Source organism: Marmota monax, unplaced genomic scaffold (assembly GCF_021218885.2).
Source record: "Marmota monax isolate L192 unplaced genomic scaffold, Marmota_monax_Labrador192_F-V1.1 WCK01_AAM20220418_F8-fsc00010, whole genome shotgun sequence".
Classification (NCBI taxonomy): domain Eukaryota; kingdom Metazoa; phylum Chordata; class Mammalia; order Rodentia; family Sciuridae; genus Marmota; species Marmota monax.
This window is the reverse complement of record NW_026692321.1, coordinates 17,003,653-17,029,482: the sequence shown is the minus strand read 5'-3', so window position 1 is coordinate 17,029,482 and position 25,830 is coordinate 17,003,653.

Below are 25,830 nucleotides of genomic sequence, written 5' to 3'. Positions count from 1 at the left end.
AGGTATTCACCCTCAAGAGAGTTTGAAGAGGTGCTTGGATAAGATGCTGCTGAAGGACCCTTCTACCCCTGAGAAGGCCACACATTGGAATTAACATTTGTCATCCCAGAGACATTGATGAATCCACGTGTGGAGCTTATCTATAAAAGCCTCATTTCCTAGAATTTTCAATATTTTCTCAGTATGTCTACATGATCTGGACAATTTAAAATTTAAAATTCTAGTATAAACCAATATACTATCAAGTTTAGAATATATTTAGAAAAGTGCACAAATCAAAGAATTTCCACAGAGGGAACAATATGTGTAATCAGGACCCAGATTGAGAAATAGAATATAACCTCAGAAGGTCCTTTTTTAAAAATATCTTTATTTTGTTTATTTATTTCTATGTGGTGCTGAGGATTGAACCTAGTGCCTCACATGTGTGAGGTGGGCACTCTGCCACTGAGCCCCAGCCCCTGCCCCTCAGTAGGTCCTCTTCATGACCTCTTCCTCTCACTTCCTCCCAGGAAAGGTAACCACTAAACGAACGTCTATCTCCACTGGTCAGCTTTGCTTGGTTTTGAGCTTTATATAAATTGAATTGTACATTGTATGCTCTTTTGTGTCTGGTTTCTTTCATTCAACATTACATTTTATAAGAGTCACTCATGATGCCACAATTAGTTTATTCATCCTCACTGCTGTAGTATTCCTTTTATGAATACACCACTGTTTATCTGTCCCAGTGTTGATGGACATTCTTTCTAGTTTCCAACTATCATGAATAGTGGTGATATGAACTCATTTCTGGGTAAATATCAACAAGTGGAATTTCTAGCTCAGGGTTGTGCAGATATACAATTCCGAGAGCAGTATGTGAGCAGTCCAGTTATTCTACATCCTTGACATTGCATCTGAGTGTCCCCTTAATTTTAATCATTCTGGTAGGCGTGTAGCACCTCACTGTGGTATTAATTTCTATTCCTCAGATACTAATGAAGTTGATCATCTTATCATATATGTTTATAGGCCACTTGAAATTCTCTTTTGAGATGTGCCTGTCAAAATCTTTTTGCCCATTTTCTTATTGGGTTATCTCTCTTTTTAAAATTGATCCCTAAAAATCCTTTATATGTTTTGAGTCCTTTTTTGGATATATATGTATTAAAAATATTTCCCATTTTGTGCTTTTCCTTTTTATTTCTTAATCATGTCATTGGATGAACATAAATACTCAATTTTAGTGTTTTTCAATTAACTGACTTTTCCTTTATTCTTAGTGTTTTTAATGTACTGTTTGAAAAAAATCTTTAGCAGAGACATTGTGATAGTTGGAAAAACAGTGATAGGTTCATGAAAAGCTTTAAAAAGTAAGGATAAAAACATGGTATTTGCAGGGTTAGGTGGCGCACACCTGTAATCCCAGCAGCTAGAGAGGCTGAGGCAGGAGGATCGCAAATTCAAAGCTAGCCTCAGTAATAGTGAGGCACTAAGCAACTCAGTGAGACCCTGTCTCTAAATAAAACACAAAATATGGCTGGGGATGTGGCTCAGTGGTTGAGTGCCCCTGAGTTCAATCCCCGGTACCAAAACCAAAACCAAAACCAAAAAGGTGGCATTTATTAACTCCAAGGGATGAGAGGAATGTACTGGAAATAAAACAAAATTACAGTATAGCACTTAGCTAAATCATGATGATTATTTATATAATTACCATAATATAATCACTAACTATTGATTTATGCAAAAATTATAATTTTGAGGTCTCTGAGGGAAGCCAATAAGTAATAACCATCTTCTCAATCTGAGTATGAACAAATTGAAAAGTAAAACAAAAGACTGATGGAAAGGGGTTAAAATGTCAGTTTTATAATAACTGGTAGAGTCAGGCTGGAGGATGTGGCATCAGGTCTTTGCAGAGTGGTGTGGTTAACACAGCATCAGATTTAGGCAGAGTTACCTCTTCAGTAGGTCATGCTGGACAAGGGGCAGTGCATCTCATGTGGGTCCCTGGTGGGGCCATTCAGCCAACAGGAGCCCCTTGGGCCAGCAAATGATTGTCTTTCATCCAGCACCACTAGATTTTCAAACTTGTCTCTAGGAAGTAGTTTAATTGAAACAGAAGCAAACATTATTATTATTCTTATTTTAGTAAAAAGAAAACTATTACTGGCAAGTAGGTATTCATGCAAGAGTATATTTTAATTAAGACATAAAACCCTAAACATACAACTTCTCAAACACAAATTAGATTATTCCTTGGTCATATAACAGTATGACAGACCAGGTCATATGTTCCTCATCAATGTAAGCAGCTCTGCTGTTTCTCCACATAGCCTCCGAGGCTATACTGGTCATCTCAGCATGCAGAAACAGGCGAGGAAGGTTCTTATGGGCCAGGCCTAGACAATGACCTCCATCATTTCCACTCGTGTTCAACAGACTATATACCCAATTGCGAAGAAAGACAGTTATATGCTCTAGGAGACTAAGAATTGTGGTGAACATCTGTCAGTCTCTGCCACAAGGTTGAGGTCATTTGGGCAGAGACCTATTTTTTTTTTCTCGTTGCCTCTTGTGCCTGATGTGTAGTAGGCCCTCAGTAAGTGTTTGTTGAATAAACGCTAACCAGAAAGACCTAAACCCTAATTCCAGCTCTGCCACTGTCCAATTTGCTAATCTAAACAAGTTACTTACTTTTCTTGAGCCTGTTACTGCCCACATAATGGAGATGAAAATATGACTGTGATCTGCTTCCTATGCCATACCAGCCAGGAGTGGGAATAGGTAGTAGCTGAATATATTCCAAAAAATAACAAGTTACTACTTCTCTGGTGCTCTCTCCTTCTCGATATTTGTGAAATACGTCCCTGGTTTTCTCCCAAATAGCTCTGGGTGTGAGTTAGGAACTTGTAACCAGGCAACAGTTGTTGTCTCATATGCATTCTTTAAAAACAAAATCATAGATTCTTGGACTGGGGGATGGCTCGGTGATAGAGCACTTGCCTCATATGTGTCTCATATGTGCCTCATATGTGTTCATGGGTTCAGTCCCCAGCACAGAAAAACAAAAATGTACATATTCCTAAAGAACTGTAGTCATCCAAGCAGTTGATGAAGGCTGTCATTTCCTTGTTTTCTGGCTCTTGTACTCTGGGACAGATGGGACAGACCAGATGAGCAAGGACTGGGCTGTGGCTGCATGTGTCCAGTACTTTGTGCTTCAAGGTCACTGTGTGCTCTCTGCTCCCATAATATCTCCAGAACCCCATGGGTAGCCCTTGGCCACATAAGCTGCCCAGCAAGGGTGATCATATTACTTGGCCTTAATATCTTTCAAGTTTGTTTATTTGTTTTTGGCCTTTTGTTCAATCTTACTAAACTAAAGCAGGAATCCCAGAGCAAAGTTAGCATATAATGTTAGTGACACAGCTTGCAATATTATGACAGCCCCTCCACTATCACCCAAAACCTGTCTTATTATTTTTATTATTTTTGTTTAATTTTTAGTTGTAGATTAATTAAATACCTTCTATTTATTTATTTATTTATTTACTTACTTACTTATTTTGATGTGTTGCTGAGGATCAAACCCAGTGCTTCACATGTGCCAGGCAAGTGCTCTACCACTGAGCTATAACCAAAGTCCCTCCCGTTATCTTTAGAATGAATTCTTTCTCAGAACATCCTGATTGTTCATCCGGATTGTTTAAGCAAACAGGTCCCCTCCTCACAGACTTCTAGACATTGCTAGATCTGTCTGAACTCTGGGCTTCATCCAGATTAGTGACTTAACTGGGTCTCCTTGAACCCCACCTACACCATTTTCTTCTTTGCAGGGTTGAATAGGAGATAAAATAAGTGAAATACTAGAGTATCAAGAAGGTATATAAGAATAACTTTGTCATTTGCTAATAAATAAGACTATCATGCTAAGTGAAATAAGCCAGTCCCCCAAAATCAAAAGTTGCATGTTTTCTCTGATATGTGGAAGTTAACCCACAATAAGCCAGAGGTGGAGGTAGGGGAGTAGAAGTTCAGAGTAGACAAAGGGGAATGAAGGGAGGGGAGGGAGGGATAGGAAAAGGAAAGACAGTGGAGGCCTAAGGTTGTAGCTCAGTGGAAGAGCGCTTGCCTCACACATGTGAGGCACTGGTTTCAAACCTCAGCATCACTTAAAAATAAACAAATAAAATAAAGGTATTGTGTCCATCTAAAACTAAAGGAAAAAAAGGAAGAAGAAAAGATAGATAATGGAATACTCCGATATAATTTTTCTATGTACATATATGAATATACTACAATGAATCTCACCATCATGTACATCCACAAGAAATTAATTTTTAAAAATACCTATAGGTAGGGCTGGGGTTGTAGCTCAGCGTGCCTGCCCAGCACATGGAAACACTGGGTTCAATCCTCAGTACCACATAGAAATAAATCAATCAAATAAAGGTATTATGTCTATCTACAACTAAAAAAAATTTTTTTAAATGTAACTGGGTAAATTGCAGAGAGATCAATAGAGGGAAGGGAGCAGATGGTGGAGAAAGAGAAGGGGAAAGAGAGGTACTGGAGACTGAATTAGAACAAGATATATTCCATGCTTGCATAATTATGTCAAAATGGATTCTACTGTCATGTATAACTAAAAAGAACCAATAAATAAACAAAAAAAAGGTACACGCTAAGTGTTGGTTCCTTTCATATCCCTTGAGTGATTTCTAGAATCACCAAAATTAATAGATATATCATCTGTTCCCCAGAAGGCACCCTCCTGGCTACATACGCCTTTGAAATTAGGTTTAGGTGCTGCATTACTTTGGTACCTAAGGCAAAGCTGGCAAATTCAGTTAACATTCAGTCTTAGAATATAGGACCAGGGGAGTTTCAATTCCCCAAACTAGGAAACAGGAAGCTGATACAGACCCCAATATAGTGATATCATGGGACAATATATTTACATATTACCTTGTTGTTCTAATTATCTGCATAAGGTAGTGCTAGCTGTTCCAACAGCTGCTACACGAGACTCTTATCTCTCCTGATAAGAAGCCAGAATTATATCCCAAAATGCACATGGAAAAGAGGAAAGAAAATATGAAAAGCAGAAAATATGCAAAATAAATATTGTATTCTGACAAATGTCTTCTGGTTGAATTAGGGCAGAAAAGAATAAAAACATGGAAAACAAGAGGTGCTCGAAGGAGCCGAGGAATGGACAGATGAGAGCTTGGACCAAGAGACCATTCTTTTTTTTTTTTTTCTTTAGTTGTAGATGGCCACAATGACCTTATATACACAGGACACCTGGGAAACAGTATTTCTGTTCTAGAGAAACTGAGAATGGCTACTATAACACTATATACCCTTAACTAGAGCCTCATTCACCAATGTCCTTGCATGTCCAACAGTATGAAGTACACAGAAAACAGGAAACACATAAGATTGAAATGAGAGGGAAAATAGTATCAGAGTCAATAGAGAAAAGAAAGAAAGAATAAGAATAAAGTAGAAAAATAAAAAGACATGCTGAATGAAGGATGCATACTCAATGGATGCAACTAAAATAATAAACAAAAGGAAAAAGATTTGCATAAACTTAACAATTGTAACAATTGTAATCAGTGAACTGGACTGAGTGTCATCAAACAATGTGAGGCAAGAAAAATCTACAGGGAATCACACTTCATCACACTTATTTTCTTGTAAAAAGAGAATCTGCTGTTTGAAGGAATCCTGTGATGGTCCTTCATGCAAAGCAGAGTTCTCTATAAAGTCAACTCTCACTCCCATTTGTTAAATAGATGAATTGGTTAATTGCCTAATTTATCATTTTTGTAGGTCTGTATTTTCATCTACTAGAACTCTGAACATCAAAAGATGCCTGGAGATGCCACACCACATCTCCTTCCAAAAGTAACCAAACAACAAATGAAGAAGGAGTGGCCCCCAGACCTGGGCTCTCCAGTATATGAAGGAGAGCCAGGCAAATCAGGTTCCCTCCCTTGAGTTTTTGGACTAAGGAACCCAGGGGTTAAAATGGAAGGAATGATAAGTTGCCAACCAAAGTTTAAGAGACAAGAATGACCAGGCAGAGGAAACTGTCAGGAGGAAAAGGACAATGGAGTGCAGAGAGAAGGAGAGATGCCACAAGTCAAAAAGATGCGCATCAGCTGGGCACAGTGGCACATGCCTGTAATCCCAGCAGCTCTGGAGGCTGAGGCAGGAGAACTGCAAGTCCAAAACAAGCCTCAGCAACTTAGTGAGGCCCAAAGCAACTTAACAAGAGCCTTTCTAAAAAAAAAAACGTAAAAAGGGGGATGTGGCTCAGTGGTTAAGCACCCTTGGGTTCAATCCCTGGCACTAAAAAATAAATAAGTTTATAAGTGTGTGTGTGTGTGCATCATGCAAGAGAGACAAACTTCCACTTCAATTTGAGTGTGTGCACATAATTTTTATAGCGTTCATTCTCTAAGAGGTAATAATATCCAATTATAGTTACCATGTACTAAGTACTTACTGGGGTCTGCGTTATCTGCATCTCTGTGAAATAGGCATTGTGATCTCTCCACTGGTTGGTGAGAAATCTGAGGCCAAAGAGGTGGTGGTTTGCTTAAGCTCACAAACCACCAGCAAGTGGTAGATTACAGGTTCCAACCAAAGTTTACCTGACTACAAAATCTATCCTCTTAACACAATTGTGCTGGCTCTTCTGATCCTGATAATTAGTCAGACCAGGCAATTGTGGAAATGAATCCTCTTGGTTTATGCCAGGAAAAAAAAATCACATGTCAGATTGGATTTTTAAAACTATGCTTTCTAGGTGCAGGGGCACATGCCTATAATCCCAGCTACTCAGGAGTCTAAGGCAGGAGAGGAGGATCACAAGTTCGAGGCCAGCCTGGGTAACTTCACAAGACCCTGCCTTAAGGGGTTGGGGCTGTAGCTCAGGGTTAGAGTGCTTGCCTAGCATGTGTGAAGCACTGGGTTTGACCTCAGCACTACATAAAAATAAACAAATAAATAAAATAAAGTTATATATATAATTTTTTTTTTTAAAGACCCTGGCCTGGGGCTGGGGTTGTGGCTCAGCAGTAGAGTGCTCGCCTAGCACATGTGAGGCCCAGGGTTCAATTCTCAGCACCACATAAAAATAAATAATTAATTTTTTTAAAAAGACCCTATCTCAAAATTTTAAAATCTAAAAAAGGATTAATAATATAGCTCAGTGGTAGAATGCTCCTGAGCTCAATCCCCAGTACCACACACAAAAAATTTTAAATTAAATAACTATGATTATACAATGAGCACAACAGGGGATAAGCCTGCCCTGGATTCTTTTCTTCTTGGGAAGAGAAGAATGGAAGAAATAGAGGAGGTATGGGATCATGCTATACAAGAAAAGATTAGAGAATCACTCTTGGGGAAAGGTTTACTTAAAATGTAGACTAAGGCCGGGCGAGGTGGTGCACACCTGTAATCTCAATGGCTCAAGAGGCTGAGGCAGGAGGATCATGAGTTCAAAGCCAGCCTCAGCAAAAGCAAGGTGCTAAGCAACTCAGTGAGACCCTGTCTCTAAATAATATACAAAATAGGGCTGGGGATGTGGCTCAGTGGTTGAGTGCCCATGAGTTCAATCCCTGGAACCTCCCTCAAAAAAAAAAAGTAAACTAAGAGTATGGCCAGCAGAAGAGGTCAGTTGCAAGAGAGGTTGATGGGTCTTCAGGGGTGATCAGGAGAGTATTGCCATTTGGGATTTCAACAGGCTGAGTGAAATGTAGCCCATCCTGCATGGGAGGGTGAGGTGCAAGCAGGAGGGAAAATAGCATTGTGTCTCTCTGTGAGCAAGGAGAGCTAAGAAGCAGGCCCTTCACTTAGAATGGGAAAGGGGGCAAATGTTATGTAATAGGACTAAAAATCACAAGATAAAGACATAATTTACTAATCAAATTCTTAATAGTTTGTTAGGAAAGTTTAAGCCATGGAACCATGTACCTATAATTTGTATCATATAGTATATAATCTAAGATTTCCAGGTGCTGAGTTGTAAAGTGGTTTTGTATCTTCACTTGTTGTCCATGTAAATTGGAATAAAAGAAACTAATGTAGCAGAGACCCTGGAGAAGTGAAGGAGGTAGGTCTGAATCTCAAGGACATGGTCACCTCTTTAAAATATGCTTCCTAAAAAAAAATAAAATATGCTTCCTTTTGACAAACTTTAAAATCCCACCCTTTTCCAAGACTTGGACACTATCAGCTATCACTTCAGGAAAATGTTTTAACTGTGGGTCATGAAATCAATATAGACAGTCATCACCAGAATTTTTTTTTCTAGTTGTTGATAGACCTTTATTTCATTTATTTATTTATATGTGGTACTGAGAATCAAACCCAGGGCCTCACATATGACAGGCAAGTGCACTACCACTGAGCCCTAGCCCCAGCCCCTTACCAGCACTTTTTTAAAAATAAGATTATGCTTTGTTATAATTTGGTTCACAAGAGTCAGGAAAAATATTCCCTCTCTCTGGCCTCCTTATTATTTCTGTTATGCTAGCTTCACTTTCTTTAGTTCACATAAGAAAAGAAAAATCTTCTTTTATGATTTTCAAATATAAAAGTAAATTCTAATATTTAATGTGCTTTTTCAAACTACCTGCTCTCCTGCACCTGGGGATTCTTCTGTTTCCTCCAAGGTCAAGGATCTCCCTCTGGTTAAGAATCACTGGACAAAGGCACAGGGAATTCCAGCCTTCTGAGAGGGGGTGGCAGCATCCATACAAATTATAGCAAGGCCTTCAGCAAGGAAGGCCAATAAACCTTATTTTGGATTTTCCTGACCTTATTCGTTACACTGTTTCCAGGCAAAATGTAGAGGTCAGTGGGCCACCAAGAATCTTATAAAGTGATATTTAGGCTCTGTGAATTCTCAAGCTAATTACTAAAGCTGAAAGGCTGTCATTCTCAGTATGCCTCCGTTATAGAAATAGTAATATTTTGTCCAGGTGGGAGAATCTTTTAAATATTAAACAGCTGGTCAGGGTGGCTACCGGATGATTTGAATATCTGTTGACCATCCATAACCAATAGGTGCATTCCACTGAAGGTCACCATGCACTTAGCAATGGAGGAACAGTATGATTAAATACCTAGCCCTCCCTCAACAGTATTTGTGAATTTTGAAGAGGTAATGGTGTCAGAAGATAATGGTGATGTTTAAACTATTTTATTAAATGTTGAAGCTAGGACTAATTGAATTTGATGTAAAAGAAAGCAGTACATATGCATGAAGTGATGGAAGTTCTTCAAGAAAAACAAGGACAGCTGGAAACAAGAAGGGGGAGGTAAGGTATGTTTTTTAAAAGGCATTAAAGATTAAAAGGGAAGAAAGGAAGAGAAGAGAAAGAAGGAAGCCTCAGAATATATATGATAATGGAAAGAAATTTATATATTACTAGATTAGCCTAAATCTGGAAAAAGAAGTTAGACATAAGAAAAATATCCAGGTGCTTTTAATGGAAAGGATATATATTTTAATGGACAGAGACAGGATATTGCCTGAACTATCCTTTTGGACAAGCAAGTACCCAGGGAACCATACTTGTTTTAGGGATCTAGAAGCTAGGACCAGCCTCAGAGATGAGGCAAGACTGGCCCGTGGGTGTAATTGATGGAGTCAAGGAAAAGATAGCATCCACGGGCAAAGCTGGAAGACTGCCAGACAGCCTCACTGAAGCATTGGCCAGAGGATCTAGGCAAAGAGCAGAAATCACCAGGTGCTGGGCAAAGAAACAGAAACTGGAGCTCTCAAGACAGGCCAGCAATTTAGAATGACAGGTGGGAGGTAGAGCCTTGGGGTTTCCCAGGGCACTGGAGTATGGTCACAGAGGATTTTTATAGGGCTGCTTAGGATGCTAAGCTGGTTTTACATAAATGTAATGGAGTCAAGCCCTCAACCTCAACAAGAAATAATAGCCACAACAATAACAATAATAATGGCTACTCTTCAAACCCACTGCGGACTTTGGTTTGAATCTTGGTTCCATCATTCCACCATTCTGGTGGCAGAATGGGAATATTTAATAAGTTACCAGCCTTCCCCAGCTTCAATTTTTTTCTCTTTCAAAATGTAGATCATAATAAGGACTTTCACACTCTCTCCCGAATGATTACATTCATTCCATGGCATTAAAAATCAATGTATTGGGCTGGGGTTGTAGCTCAGTGGTAGAGCCCTTGCCTAGCATGTGTGAGGCACTGGCTTCAAATTTCAACACTGCATATAAATAAATAAATGTCCATTGGCAATTAAAAAATATTTTTAAAAAATCAATGTATTGGGCTGAGTTTGTAGCTCAGTGTAGAGTGTGCCTCCCATGTGTGAGGCACTGTGTTTGATCCTAAGCACCACATAAAAATAAATAAATAAAATAAAGATATTGGGGCCTTCTACAACTGAAAAAAATTTAAAAAAAAAAGAATCAATGTGTTGACAACTCCCAAATTCATCATTCTAACCCAAATCTTTCTGAATTTCAGACTCCTGCATCCAAATACAACATAACATAGGCAAAATGAATTTTTTTCTTTTAGTTCTTTAGATTCTCTTGACTTTGACCCTTATCTAGAGTTCTTCACCTCCCTAAATGACACCGTCAGTTTTTCAAGTTGACATCGTGGATTCCTCCTTCCCCTTGAAGCCAACCCAATAACTTCTAGAATAAAATCCAAAATCCTTTCCAGAGCATGACTAATCCTCCTTTAGGTTCTTCTATCCTTGCCTTAGAACGAACCTGGGTTGGCCCTGAAACTGAAAACAAACAAACAAACACCTACAATAGCCCCTCTCTCCCACGTTCCTATTGACCCCCCTTCTCTGCTCCCAACAATGCTCCTCACTGTGCTTTTTCCAGGTTTTCCAAGCCATGTCTGACGATGGTTTTCCCTCATTTTCTAAGTACCTGATACTTATCACCTATTCAGGATGTGCTTCTCTGGTTCCACCTCAGCTTTCTCCTCACAAAAAGTTCTCTTCTTTTGCCGCCAGCCCTACAACCAAGGACCTTGGGTAAGAAACTTCCAAATTCACCGAAGCTTTAGTGAAATTTAGCTGTGCATGAAACTGTAAAAGGTAAATCAGAGTCAGTGAGGAGAGAAAACCAAGTACTTCAAAAAGATGGTGTGCTAAACACATGAAAACCTAAAGGTGCAGCTTTTTATGGAAAAATATTTCCCCTTTTGTTTGGATGCTGGTTGCAAGCATTTGAGATCATCCTGAGATAAGGAGCTGAACTTGGGGGCTGGGGCTCTGCCTGCTCATTCTGCTTCTCCCTTCCACTGCAGCTGCCTCGCCCTCCCCCTCCCCTCCCACTCACAGTAGCATCACCATCTGCAGCCAGACAGTTGGGTTATCAGCCAGCAGTGCATTTCCATGAAGTAGTGCAGTCCATAAAAGGCAGAATGATGAAGGATCCAAACTCAAGCAGTTTTTCCCTGATCCATCTAATTTGGGGTTCATATCTAAACCCCAGAAATATTCAGAAAGCTGAGCAGCATTGTATGTAGAAAGGACAATCCCCAGTGAGGAGACTAGGGAATGTGGACCGATGCCCAAGATACATTTCTTAGAGCAGGTTAAGAGTAATATAATTTTCCTAACTTCCTTGCAAAGAAATAAGACATAAAATTAGGAAATAGTATTTCATGGAGGATAATGACTAACACCTCATTTAAATGCAGTTTCCAGATAAAAATTTCTGCACAACTGCCTTTTTTCTCTAGGCCCTCAAGGATAGCTGAACCCTGTCTGTTCTGTTCCTTTCAGTATCCTCACCAAATGGCACAGTGCCTGGCACTTAGTATGATACTCATTAAATCCTTGTTGTATAAATGGAACCATTCTAGTATCCCAGTGTCCTAACTTCTCCCTGACTTTTGCATATTATGATTATTTTTCTTTCAAAATAACTATATCAGTACTCAACTTGACATTCAAAATAGCTTAGGTGGCCTGCCAAGGCAGAGGCTCAAAGTCCTCAGAGAAGCACAGAAAGCCAAAAGTATGCATTGTGTTACCATTCTCCAGATCCCTCTCTGTTCCATGCCCATTCCTCTAAAGGAAAGATGCTTGAGTGGGCATTTGCTTCTCTTTCACACACAGGGAACTGAGACCTAGAGAGGATGAGTAACTTGCCCAGGCTCTCTCCATTTTAGAGTGACAGAGGCAGAAGTCTGGGAGTTCTGGAAAGAGCCTGAGCTAACCAGAGTTCATATCAGAGCTCTGCCATTTAGACATGACTTGGTGATATTTGCAGTCTCCATGGGCCTCATCTTCTTCTGTAACGATGAATAACAATGCCTACCCCATAGGATTATTCTATTCCAAGGACTAAATTACAATAGGGTGAAGTGGGAGAGTGTGTACACGTTAGATAAACAAAAATAATAGTTTCCTTCTATCCCCAGAGTGGAACAGCAGAGACAATTTTGTGAAGATGATAAAACTATTCGTTATTTTTTAAAGTCAATCTGAGGGGCTGGGGCTGCAGTTCAGTGATGGAGTACTTGCCTAGCATGTGTAAGGCACTGGGTTCAATCTTTAATTAAATAAAGGCATGCTGTCCACCTACAACTATAAAATAAAAAATAAAAAAATTAATCTGAAAGCTAAGATCACATGCATAATAAATCAATATTTATAGTTAATTTAAGAGGCACTTCAACAATGTTAATTCTTATGTCTGAAGCACACTCACACACATGCACACACACGCACACACACACAGAGAGGCACACGCACACATCTTTCCTTCCCCATTAACCAGCTTGAGGTGTCAGCCTGCAGAGAGGAGCAGACAGGGACCCAGGAAACAAGGGTGAAGAAACTCCCGAATCAGATGGGTTCTGAGACAGTTTTTCCCTTCCCTCGGGCTGAGATATTCTGCCATCTGTTTTGATTAAACCTTTCAAAATTCAACTTGTGTTTTTCCTTCCATTCCTTTGAAATCTCCTTTAATTCAAGACTCTTTAGGCTTTCTTCTTTCCCTTAACCACCATCTGGTGTTTCTATTAAAAAAAAAAAAAGAAAAAGAAAGAAAGAAAAGAAAAGAAAACACATACAACAAACACTTAGAGTTCCTTGGAAGAAAGGTATAATGATGAGGATAATTTATTCCCATAGTGAGGCCCATTACTATTTCCATGGCAACAGACTGTGATGTTCTGAACATGGGACTTTGTGATCATTACAAGAACAGAATGGCAAAAGGCCCTGTTAGACTCTTTGTCCTTATCGGATTCTTTGGGTAGTCAACTTAGTGGCTCCCAAGTGCCTGCGAAATTAAGTGTGAAGGACTTAGCATGGCATTCAAGGCCCTTTCAATCTGGTGCAACCGTTCCAGGCTCATTGTCCGCCCACCCCAGGGCATGTGGGTCTCCGGCCATTCTCTATACCATCTGTGCCCTGGACATATCACACACGCTCACACCTCCATGCATTTCCTTCTGCTGTTCCCACTCTTTACAGGATCCTCCTCTTTTTTTTAACCTAACGAAATCCTCCTCAGTCTGAAGATTCAGCTCAAACATCATCTTCTCTATGGACTCTTCTATGGCTTACCCAGGCCATAGCAGAACTCTGCTGTGTTCCTAGCATTTTGCTCAGACAGATATAATGACACATGTGATTTTTGTATCATAGGTTTGATACCCTTCATTATAATCTCCTTCATTTGAATTTGTATGAATCGCTCTCAGATCCATATCTGTTTCATTTTTGTAGACCACCTTAAATATGTCATATGATTTCTAAATGATTCTAAGGGAGGTGTTGTGTCCCCGTTTTCACCAAAGTTTAGAAAATAAAAGTGACTTTGATGGGAAGTATGAGGTAGAGCCAGAGCTCTACCAAGGGAATGAAAAGAATATGGACTTGGAGTCAGGCCTATTTGGGCTCCATTTACGGGCACTCTTTAACCTTCCCTTCCTTCACCTATAAAATGAAGATAAATGAAATCATATGTAATGGATATTCAAGTAATGTTCATTTTCTTCCCTTCAGATTCTACTTTTTGGCAACATCTAGAAATAAAACCAATTTTTAAATTCTATTTTGTTTCTAAATTTTCATAAGATGCTGAAACTAAGATGGGCAAGGAAATGAATGTCTTCAGCATCTTCCAAAGAAAAATTTCACCTTAATTCCTTCATCTGTAATCTAGTTTAATAAAAGAGGCAACCAAACAGAACTGTCATAAAAAGCAAACGCTTTTTACAAGGAACACAGGAAGCTCTTTAGGACAGTATTCTGTACACAGTAAGTGCTCTGGATGTTTGCAGTTACATCACCATCATCATCATCATCATCATCATCACCACCACCACCATTATCATCATTACTCTTTATATGACAGAACAATTGGCCCTGTGAGGATTACAGAAATTAACAAGACAGTCTCATGGCTCTCTGCCTTCATGCTTTTCTTACCACAGCCTGCCTTTGGGCTACTGTCATATGTGCAGTCATTTCCCTCTACAAGATTGTGAGCTTTAGATAGGGCTTCTGTGTCTTATAGGTAGCTCTTTCTGTTGGGTGGGCCTAAAACAAAACCTTGCACAGGAGAAGCCTTCAGTAAAATTTGGTCAAAAGAATGCTGAATGATGGTTTTCCAAAAATGAGCACTAATGCTGAAATTAGACTTCAGAGCCTTAGACTCTCTCACCACCAAGATGCTGATCTACAGTGGTGGCACGGTGACTGGGAGGGACATCTTTGTGATAGTTGTAGACATCTATAGATTTTGAATAGATCTTTTGAATAGATATTTACATTTACAGCTTTTTGTAATCTCTATATGATCTTTCCTCACAGAACATTCCTAGATTAGGAAACAGACTCAGTTCCTAATCACTGGGGGATGGAGGGCGGGGTCTAAAGAAATTGAATCCTAGAAAACAAGTCAACCAAGTGTCAAGCACAGCCCCTGCTGGATGACCTGGTGGTGGTATCACTCAAGTATCCATTCAGGAAGTGTTTATTGAGTAGTTTTTTCATATTAAGTCATGTTCAGCTAAGCAACATAATAGTCCACCCTTATCTGTACAGGATATGTTCCAAAACTCCCAGTGGCTGCCTAAAACCCCAGATAGTACAGAACCCTATATATACTCTGTTTTATTCTATACACACACATCTATGATAAGGTTAAGAACTTTCACCTTTTACTTAAACACTGTACAACTTTTCTTCGGAATATCCAAAAGTATATTTGTCTTGTACTTTTGGGTCATTATTAAGTATTATCTAAGGGTTATATGGATACAAGCATTGTAGCAATCAATCCAATAACCAAGATGGCTATTAATTAAGTGACTAAGTCAGGTAGCATATACAGTGTGGTTACTCTGAATAAAGGAATGATTCACATCTAGACAGAATGGAATGCGAGAATGTGAATTTCATCACACTAATTAGAATGACTTGCTATTTAGAACTTACAAATTGTTTATTTCTGGAAATTTACATTTAATATTTTTGGACTATGGTTGCTTTTAGGTACATTAAACCATGGGAAGTGAAACTGATTAAGGGGCGGCTACTGTACAATGAAATCCTGTTTAGTGATTAGCACCCCTCCACCCCACCAAACCAACCACCTAGTATATAGGATATTATTACCTTCAGCAAGGAGAAGAATGGCTCAGAGTTTAAGCGATTTACCCTGATAAAATGACAGAGGAAGGATGTAAATTGAAACCCAAATTTCTGAGACACCAGAGCTCATATGCTTTCCAAGGTGCACACCCCCCCCAACCCTGGGCTCCAGGTTCCAGGATAACTTGCAGGTGCCCTAAGAGGCTTTGCTGGTGATCACTTCCCAGTGATAGACACTGGCCAACTGCTCCATTTCCTTGCTGTCCATCATGTTAGGACTAGGATTGGGGTTAGCATTCCCTCTGGCCATCACTTAGATTGTGGTCTCTGGTCTGTGCTTGCTTAGGAGTAGGCAGGGTCTTCAATATTCAGGGTACAAAGGGTCACAAGGAGGAGGTTCATGGTATGTCCTTTAATACCTCTTCTTTTAGGGTTCCCCTCCCCCTTTTATTCCTCCCTACTACTGATGGGAGGGGCATTGATTCTGACTCACTACACACTTTGAGAGTCTCTGACTCATCTCAGTGCTGGTGTTCTTCCAGCCCTGCTCAGTACACTGTGGGTGCCCTTCCCCAGCTGGCTATGATTGGCCAGGCCCGTTCAGATGTGCTTGGTTCAGCCCTAAATGACACCAAGATTCATTAGTAAATTAGACACACACACAGAATCAAAGACTCCCCAGCAACCAACAGGGCTTAGGCAAGTTTTGCACTGTGTTGAAGCCAAGATTAATCTGCAATACTATTAGAATTAATGAACTACTTTGCATTCAAGCATATCGCTTATATTTATTTATATTGGTTGTATTAATAGTTAAAGTTTATTTTAAAAAGCTTTAAATTTTATTTATAAAAAAAAGTTTATAAAAGTTAACTATAGGGCTGGGGATGTAGATCATTGGTAGAACACTTGCCTAGAAAGTACAATATCCTGGGTTCAATCTGCAGTACTTAAAAAAAAAAAAAACAGATAACTATAAATAGTAAGTATTGGGAGTTGAAAGTTAAATGTTAACATAAATTTTGAAAGATAACCAATAGTTAAAAGAAAAAAGTTCTCTTTAACCAATAGTTTATATATCTAAAAATAAAATATTCTTCTCAATTTGGGGAATTCACAAAAGATCCTACTTATCACAAGACATGGCTTGAACTCAGCTGCTTAAAGAATTATCCTTTTGATTGTTCCCCTATAGTAAATTACAAGTGTTTTCTCAAGTGTATGAAGGGCTCTAAGTTTATTTAGTTGTCCTTGATTTCTATTTTAGTCACCGTACAATAATTCCATTTCAAAAAGAATTTTGTCGTTGGTAGAATTCTGCCATTCTCTTTTCCTTCTTTCCTTGAGCCTGTTCTGGTTCAGGCTCTGGAGAGCAAAGCTTTCCTCTGCTTATTTACTGTCAAGAGTTCTTTGCCTCAGCCTCTGACTACTTATTTACTCTACCAGTAAAATTTCAATTTCCAGCAGTTATCCTCTTTTGTGAGGTAGTTTTAACATTAGTATCAAAAATGGTCTTGGGGGCTGGGGTTGCGGCTCAGTGGTTCAGCGCTTGCCTGGAGCCTGTGAGGCACTGGGTTCCATCCTCAGCACCATATAAAATATAAGTAAATAAAATAAAGGTATTGTGTCCATCTACAACTAAAAACATTTAAAAAAAATGGTCTTGGGCTGGGGTTGTGGCTCAGTGGTAGAGCACTACCCTATCATGTGTGAGGCACTGGGTTCGATTCTCAGCACCACATATAAATAAACAAATAAAATAAAGGTCCATCGACAACTAAAAAACTGTTTTAAAAAATGATCTCATACCGTAAAGAGTGTTCTGTATAATTAGCAATGAATAACTTCTTTTGGGAGGATGAAGTTGGCTTTAACTCTATTTTTAAGAGACGTTTGGGGCTGGGGTTGTGGCTCAGTGGTAGAGCGCTTGCCTCACATGTGTGAAGCACTGGGTTCAATTCTCAGCACCACATATAAATAAATGAATAAAACAAAGGTTCATCAACACTAAAAAATATTTTTTTTAAAAAGAGAGATGTTTGTTTGTATGTTTTGATGAACCCTCATCCAGAATCTCTTCTGATTTCATTTCTTTGGGTTCAACACCAAGCTTCTCATTTTATACTTGATCTGGTACCTTCTTTTTTATTTACTGAACCCACTTAAATGCTTATTTGCAAAGATATGGCTATGGTGAGGAACTAAGATTTTCCTTACCTCCCTTGGCCATATCTTTAAAATGTTTCCTAGTAATTTGTGTTCTGCAAGAAATGAAACTGAGCCATGGTTCTGCAGAAACTTGATAATGTCCTCCCTGGAGAGCTCCTGATTGCTCAGCCTCCCAAGGACTGGCCACCCCAATCTTGCTTCAGTGTGGGCCCTCAGCATGTGTGTTTTAGAAGTATTTGGAACCAAAGACTTTGGTAGGACAAAGGATGTTTTAAGGATTTAGAGAGAAAAGGAGCCGCCTACACTGAACTCAATCCCGTGCTGAAGTTATTGCAGTCTCTGCCGCTGACTCCGCATGTGTTCTGGCTTTTAGCAGGATTTTTCTCCCCAGCTTTGCTCTGAAACGTAAAGCCCCATTGCCCACTGCAAGTCTTAATGAAAAGCAGCTCATAAGCAAGTTACGTAACCTAATTGTAATCCAGGGATCAGCTTGGTTATATTATTTAAAGAAATAGCATCCATTTTCTGTGACCTGATTTAGAAAAGAAACACAAGGAAGAAAAAAAAAAAATTACCCAGTTCAGCACTTGGCTTCCTGTACTCATTCTAATGAGAACACTGGTAAATAATTCAAAAACAATGACTTTTAAGAACATTAAACCCAACTTAGCTCTGGATCCTATCTCAAAGCAGCTAAAGCTGCTTAGAGCAAATTATAAATCATCTTGAAAGATGGAGCTTATTTTTGCAGAAAATTTAGTCATTTAGTAAGTTTATTTCCTCCTCAATTCAACACATGTGGAGCACTGACCATATGCAAAATGGGACATGCTCCTGGGAAGTTAAAATCTGGTTAGGTTTAATAATAATGTATCAATATTGGTTCCTTGGTTGGACAAATGTTCCACAGTAACCTGAAGTGTTAATAACAGGGAAAATGGGAGAAGACATTTTAGAAGAACTTTCTGACCTATCTTTGTAACTATTCTATAAATCTAAAAACTATTCCAAAATTAAAAGTTTATTTTTAAAAACCTGGTTAGGGAAACACTTGAGTACACAAATAGAAACACATTCATCCTTGTTGCCTCCTTTTTGGAAAGAAAACCAGGCCTGTATAATAGGAGGCTTCATAAATGGTAAGATTGTTCCATGAACTTCAGGACAAAACTGGATTAATCATAGTCTTGATGGATGGTAATAGTGTGTCATGAATCAAGGGGGCTAACTGGTCCTTTGCTCCTTACATAAACCTTATTTAATCGATTCACACTTTGTAAAGTATTATAATAATATAATAAACTACTCAAGGACCACTTCTCAACCAAGAGCTCGAAATCCACTGTGACTTACATTGACCTATTTATTCCTTCCCTGTGCCATTCTCCAATCTTCCCCCTCAGCAGTGACTGCTCTCTTAAATTTGTTTTTTGTTATGCCCTTGCTCTCCTTTATATTTTTTAAACGTATGTGAGGGCCTAGATTATACCAGATTTGTTTTTGAACTTATTATATGTAGTCTTCTGGGATTTGTTCTTTGGGCTCAACATTATGTTGCTAAGGTTTATCAATAATGTGATTACGGTGAATTCATTGTCACCATTCTATAATCCTCTACAGTGGGAATGTACCATAGTTTATTCAGTCCTTTTCATCAGTTCTTCATAAATTTTTGCTGTTACAAATGAATTGCACTGTGAGTACTCCTGCATGTGTGTCCTAGTAAACATGTGATATTGTCCCACTGAACTAGAAAATTTAAGAAACTTAACAGTCTTTAAACTGCACATACAAATCAAAGCCCAACAGTTAATTTACAGAAATTATGTTAAGCATGTCTGGGGGAAAGAATGTAAATTTTTCATCATTGAGGCAAAGAAAAATATGATACCTTAGTATAATAAATAAATAAAATATCTTAGTATCTATAAGGGATTAGTTCCCAGACTCCCCTCCCAGGATACAAAATTTGAGGATTTTCAAGTCTCTTATATAAAATGGTATAGTATTTGCATATAAATATAAAATGGTATAGTATTTGCAAATAACCTGTGCATATCTTCCCATATGCTTTAAATCATCTCTCAATTACCTATAATGCCTGATACAATGTAACTGCTATGCAAATAGTTATTCAGAATAGAGGTAATTTATTTTCCTAATATTTTTGATCCAAGGTTGGTTGAATTCACATATGTAGAATCTGTGCATATGGAGGGTCAACTCTGTACTCTAATTCATGTCAGCTAAAATTTGATTCAAGCTGGGTGTGGTGGCACATGCCTGCAATCTCAGCTATTTGGAAAGTTGTAGCAGGAAGATGCCAAGTTTGAGGCCAGCCAGGGCAACTTAGTGAGACCGTGTCTCAAAATAAGAAATAAAAAGGGCTGGGGATGTGGCTCAGTAGTAGAGCACTTGCCTAACATGCATGAAGCCATAGGTTTGACTCCAGCACAGCCAAAAAAGAAGAAGGAAAAAAAAAGGAAAAAGGAAGAAAGAAAAAAAATCAACAAGACTTTATGTTGAGAAGTAGAAAGAAAATTATAAGCACTGATAATCATGTCACCACCTGATTATCACTATTGACTTTTTGAGATATATTCTTCTTCCAGACTATTTAATCTATATATGCAACTACATATTTATCTACAACATAGCCATAGTTATATCTATGTTTATATCAATATATGAACATGCTATAGACAATTTGAATTAGTGAAGTCAGTTTAAGGTAAAGATGGTTAGGTTATTTTTTAATTTATTTTTGGTAATCGGCCAGCTTTATAGTATTTATTTATTTATTTTTGGTACCAGGGATTAACCTCAGGGATACTTTACCACTGAGCCACAACCCCAGCCTTTTTTATTTTTTATTTTGAGACATGGTCTCACTAAATTGCTTAGGGTCTTGCTAAGTTGCTGAGGCTGGCCTTGAACTTGTGATCCACCTGCCTCAGCCTCCTGCGTTACTAACCAGCCACCACTCCTGGCTGGGTAGAATATTTTTCCACATTAATTTTTTTTAATATTTATTTATTGTATTTAGTTGTAGTTGAACACAATACCTTTATTTTATTTATTTATTTGTTTTTTAATGTGGTGCTGAGGATTGAACCCAGGGCCTCACACGTGCTAGGGGAATGCTCTACCTCTGAGCCACAACCTCAGCCCACCCCCCATTAAATTCTTAATTAACTCCATGGGACATACGACATTGGAGCAACTAAAGAGGATAGAAAAATGTGGTCCATAATTGATATTGATTTTTTAATATTTCTCAAAACAACTTTAGATGCAAACAGGGTACTCTGGAATAAAGATATAGAATTGGATTTAAGTGAAAAATTATTACTCATTCCAGAATATTGCAGGCATGTCTTCCTAAGAGAAGGTAGAAAATTTAATGGGTACAGAACTTTGGGGACAATCCAGATCAATGGAATTTTCCAGACCATAGATGAGAAGAGTTACAAATAGCAATAACTATAGTATTTACCCCTAAGCATACCCTATCATATGAGCACAAGATAGGCTCTTTGGTCTGCCTTCTTTTATAGAGTCTCACAGATAGTGAGCCAATATGGTGTACGGCTCTTGATTAAGAAAAAGGACAGAGCTGTAAATTCACTCAACACACACTTACTAAGACTTACATGGAGACCACAAGACAGTAGGTCAGGCAGAGGTGCCTACAGAGAATTGATATTTACCATGTGTTAGACATTGTACTAAATATTTTACATGCATCATCTGATTAAACATCTTTCACAATTATTATCCTCATTTGATAAATAAATAAAACAAAGTTTATAGGCTAGGATTTACTTGAGGTCACAAAGCTAATAAGTGGCAGAGCTGAGAATCAACACATAGTTCTGTCTGACTTTAGAGTCCTTGCTCCAGGCCACTGAACTGAACTGTGTTAAAGACCAAGTAGTCAATCTACAATAGAAGTTTGTACTAAATTCTAGGGAACACAGAAAAAGCAACAAATATCTGCCAGAAGAAAACCTGTATTGTCATTGTTGTTGAAACTGCTATAGCAACAACAAACTGCATGGGGTGGCTTATAAACAACTAAAATTTCTCTCAGTTCTGGAGGTTGGGAAGATCAAGATCAAGCTCTTGATCAAGACCAAGATCAAGACGCAGGCAAATTCCACATCTGGTGAGGGTCCTCTGGTGAGGCTGTCTTGTCACTGTAATCTCGCATAGTGGAAGACAGGAGGGATCTCTCTGGAGCCTCTTTATGAGGACACTCACTGATGAGGGCCCTGTTTTTATGACTTAAATACCTCCCAAAGATTCCAACTTTCAAAAAGCTGGGTATTAGTTGCAACATACCAATTTACAGGGCACACAAAGATTCATCCTGGTACTACAGAGATAAGAAAATATGAAGGGTAAACATAATATCAGTGAGTGTTGAAATGATGATCAATATCAGCATTGATAAGTAAATGAAAAATATAAGATTTCTGCACAGGAGCCCATTAAGGCTGCATTTTACAAGTAGCTTTCTTTTTGATATTGGCTACATAATTCAATCTTCTGTCATCCAATATCCTTATTTTAGTAGTTAATTGTAAATTGATACCACTGATTTTTATTAGGCTATTTTGTGAGATTATTGATTACTGGTTCATAGAAAGCAAAATGAAACATGTCTGATTTTTTTTGTTGTTGTTGTTTTTGTTCTGGTGACTGGTGTACATTCTAGCTTATAAGGCACTGAGTAGGTGCTGGGGTTGAAATAATATCCACTTATTTAAATTTGATTCAGAATGACACTTATAGGAGGAAAGCAAAGAAGATCCAATATATGAACAACTAGAAACTATGAAGAATGAAATGTTTATTAGTGACTAGGCCATAAAAGTCAGAGGGACTCATCTCTCAATCAATCTCTCTCTCTTCCCCACCCCATCTTTCACATAGGTGGAAACCTTGTCCCTAGCAGCTCATGTGGCAAGCAACTGAGGTTTCTTGGATTAGCCACATGCATAACATAGGAAGTGGATCCTCTAGCCCCAGTCAAGTCTTCAAAGACTACAGCCCTGGCATTGACAGCAGTCCTCCCCATAACACCCCCGAAGTACACAGATTCCTGAAACTTTTCATAAATTATGTGTGATAGTAAATGTCTATTGTTTTAAACCGATACATTTGGCATAATTTGTTATACATTGGCATATAGCTCATATCTTTCCATAACAATGTAATGGTTAACATTGAACTTTGAAACTTAGACTACCTGTGTTCAAATCCTTGTTAGGCCACTTCCAAGCTGTGTGATCTTGAGCATGTAATTTAATTTTTCTGTGCTTCACTTTCCTCAATTATTAAATAGGAGATAATATTACCTGCCTCACAAGATAGTTATAAGGATTCAGTAAACACATACAAACCATTTTTAAAAATTAAAATAAACTCCAAAAAAATGCCTAGAAATAAAGGATGAACTGAGTCTACATATCAAAAGGAAGATACAGGGCTGGGGTTGTGGCTCAGCGGTAGAGTGCTTGCCTAGCACGTGCAAGGCTCTGGGTTCGATCCTCAGCACCACATAAAAATAAATAAATAAAGGTATTGTGTCCAATCACAACCAAAAAAAATAAATAAATATTTTTTTAAAAAGGAAGATACAGAGCTAATATTGATGACCAGATGGGCCAGATTGTTTAGGTACTTGCAGGCCACCATAAGAAATTGAAGTTTCATTTTAAATGCAATAGGGATCCTTTGGAGGATTTAAACCAGAGAAGTAGAAGTGTGTGCAGACTTGAAAAGCATTAAGTATGAAAATGAAGAAATGCTTTTGCTTTACAGTGCAGCCTTTCTACGTCCACTTCAGTTGTGGCAGCTCTCACATTCTCTTCTTGCATAGAACCCCTTCTTCCATTTTTCAAAATTCTACCCATAAAGTGACAAGCTTTATACTAGCTTTTCTGGTATGAAGATTTTGGGGGACTAAGCATAGCATGTGATTTAGGGATTAAGTGCATAAAATTAGCATCACCATTGTTTAATAAGCTTGTTTAGCCTAGCCAGATGATGAGCATGGGAAGTGGCAAGGTGATCAGAAGCCAGTTGTCATGTTGGAAGAAGAGGTTTAGAATGATAACTCAGGAACTGGGGGATGAAAGGGTATGAGAAGGAGTTTTCAGAAAACAAAATTCAGGCCAGGCATGGTGATGTATGCCTGTAATCCCAGTTACTAAGGAGGCTGAGACAGGAGGATCACAAGTTCAAGGTCAGCATGAGCTTGTCTCAAAATAAAGTTTAAGAAAGGGCTGTGGGTGGAGTTCAGTAGTAGAATTCTCATCTAACATGTATAAGGACCTGGGTTCAATCCCGGGGTTGGGCTAGGGGGAGAAAACAAAAGTTCTTGACAAGGACAAAGCTTTACTTTCAGCATATCCCAAGGAATCAAAGAAGGCGATTCTATGAAATTGAGGGTGGTATAATGGGACTAGAGGAAAAAATTATGAGAAAGATCAAAGAATACTTGGTGCTTTCCATCCAAACCTATAACTGAATGGGTAGAAAACATTAGGAGATTCCCTGTCAAACATTTGTCCATTTTAACATCACTATCTTTCTTATTCTTCTTTCAATTCTTTTTTAAAAATATTTTTTTAGTTGTAGATAGACTCAATATCTTTATTTTTATTTATTTATTTATTTTTATGTGGTGCTGAGGATTGAACCCTCGGCCTCACACAAGGGAGGCAAGTGATCTACCACCGAGCCACAACCCAGCCCCAATTCTTATTTGTTCTTAAGTTCTATTCTTTAAATCTCAAATTATGTGTAACTTCCTGCAATGTTAAAATACTTACATGGGGTGTTTTGGTTCCATGAGATATTATGCTAATAGGAACCAACTCTCACTATGAATATATTAAAATGCTATATAAAATAATACAATAATTTAATGACATAGTCAAATCTGAGATAAAGAAAGAAGGGGGGTGAGAAGAAAAGGGAAACTACAGAGGCAAAAAATGTGAACTGAAATCAAAGCAGTAAATTCCAGTTATACTATAGTAACCTGGAAAATAGGATACTGGATCTGGATATAAGGACGTGGGGACCCAGGCTGGGGATGGAACATGAACATGGCTGCAGACTTGAGAAAGGCAAAGACTTAGAACTGGGACTCTTACTTAAGTCCTGCTTAACTCTTGCTAATAAGTTCATGACAAAGGAATGAAAAAACAAGTTATCCCAATGGAGGTAGCAAAGTTGCTCTGTACCTGGTACAAGATGGATAAGATCTCCAGTGAGGGAAGAGGAAGTCTAGACTGACTTAATGAGGACATATTGTCCATATTTTCGTGTCCTTGAGGTCTATTAATCCCCAAACTAGTCTAGGACCCATAACATTTTTCAAACTTTGATAGAAGAGTGACCCCCACCGTTCAGGGTACAAAGATGAAGAAAATACACCCTCTCTCCCCTATCCAAAGAAGACATGAACCAGCATGAGGGAGAGCTCATTTATACAACAATGGAAAGAGTCTGTATCCTAAAAACTAGTTATAACAGCAAATCATAAAGAGACCACAATATTTAGGTTAAAATGATTAAGGAGTTGACAGGAAATGCATGATTCATAAAAGGAAAAATTAATAAATTGGACATCATCAAGATGTAAAACTTCTGGTGGGGGTGTAGATCAGGGCAGAGCATGCACCAGACTCTAGGTTCGATCCCTAATGCCAAGAATCAACAAGAAAAACTTTAAACTGCTCACAACTTCTGTAAAGATGATTGAAAGATAAGCCACAGACTGGGAGGGAATTAAAGAGAATGGGAAATGTGTGAGAAAGGTAAGAGACACATCTCTAACAGGAGCTCCTGAGGGAGAAAACCGAGGGAGAGGCAATGTTCAAAAACATAAGAGGTCAAAATTTACTCAGGGAAAGAAATAAGTCCTTACATTGAAGAAACCAACAGGAAAACACACACACACTCCACACAATGGTAAAACTATACAATACAAGATACCAAAAATT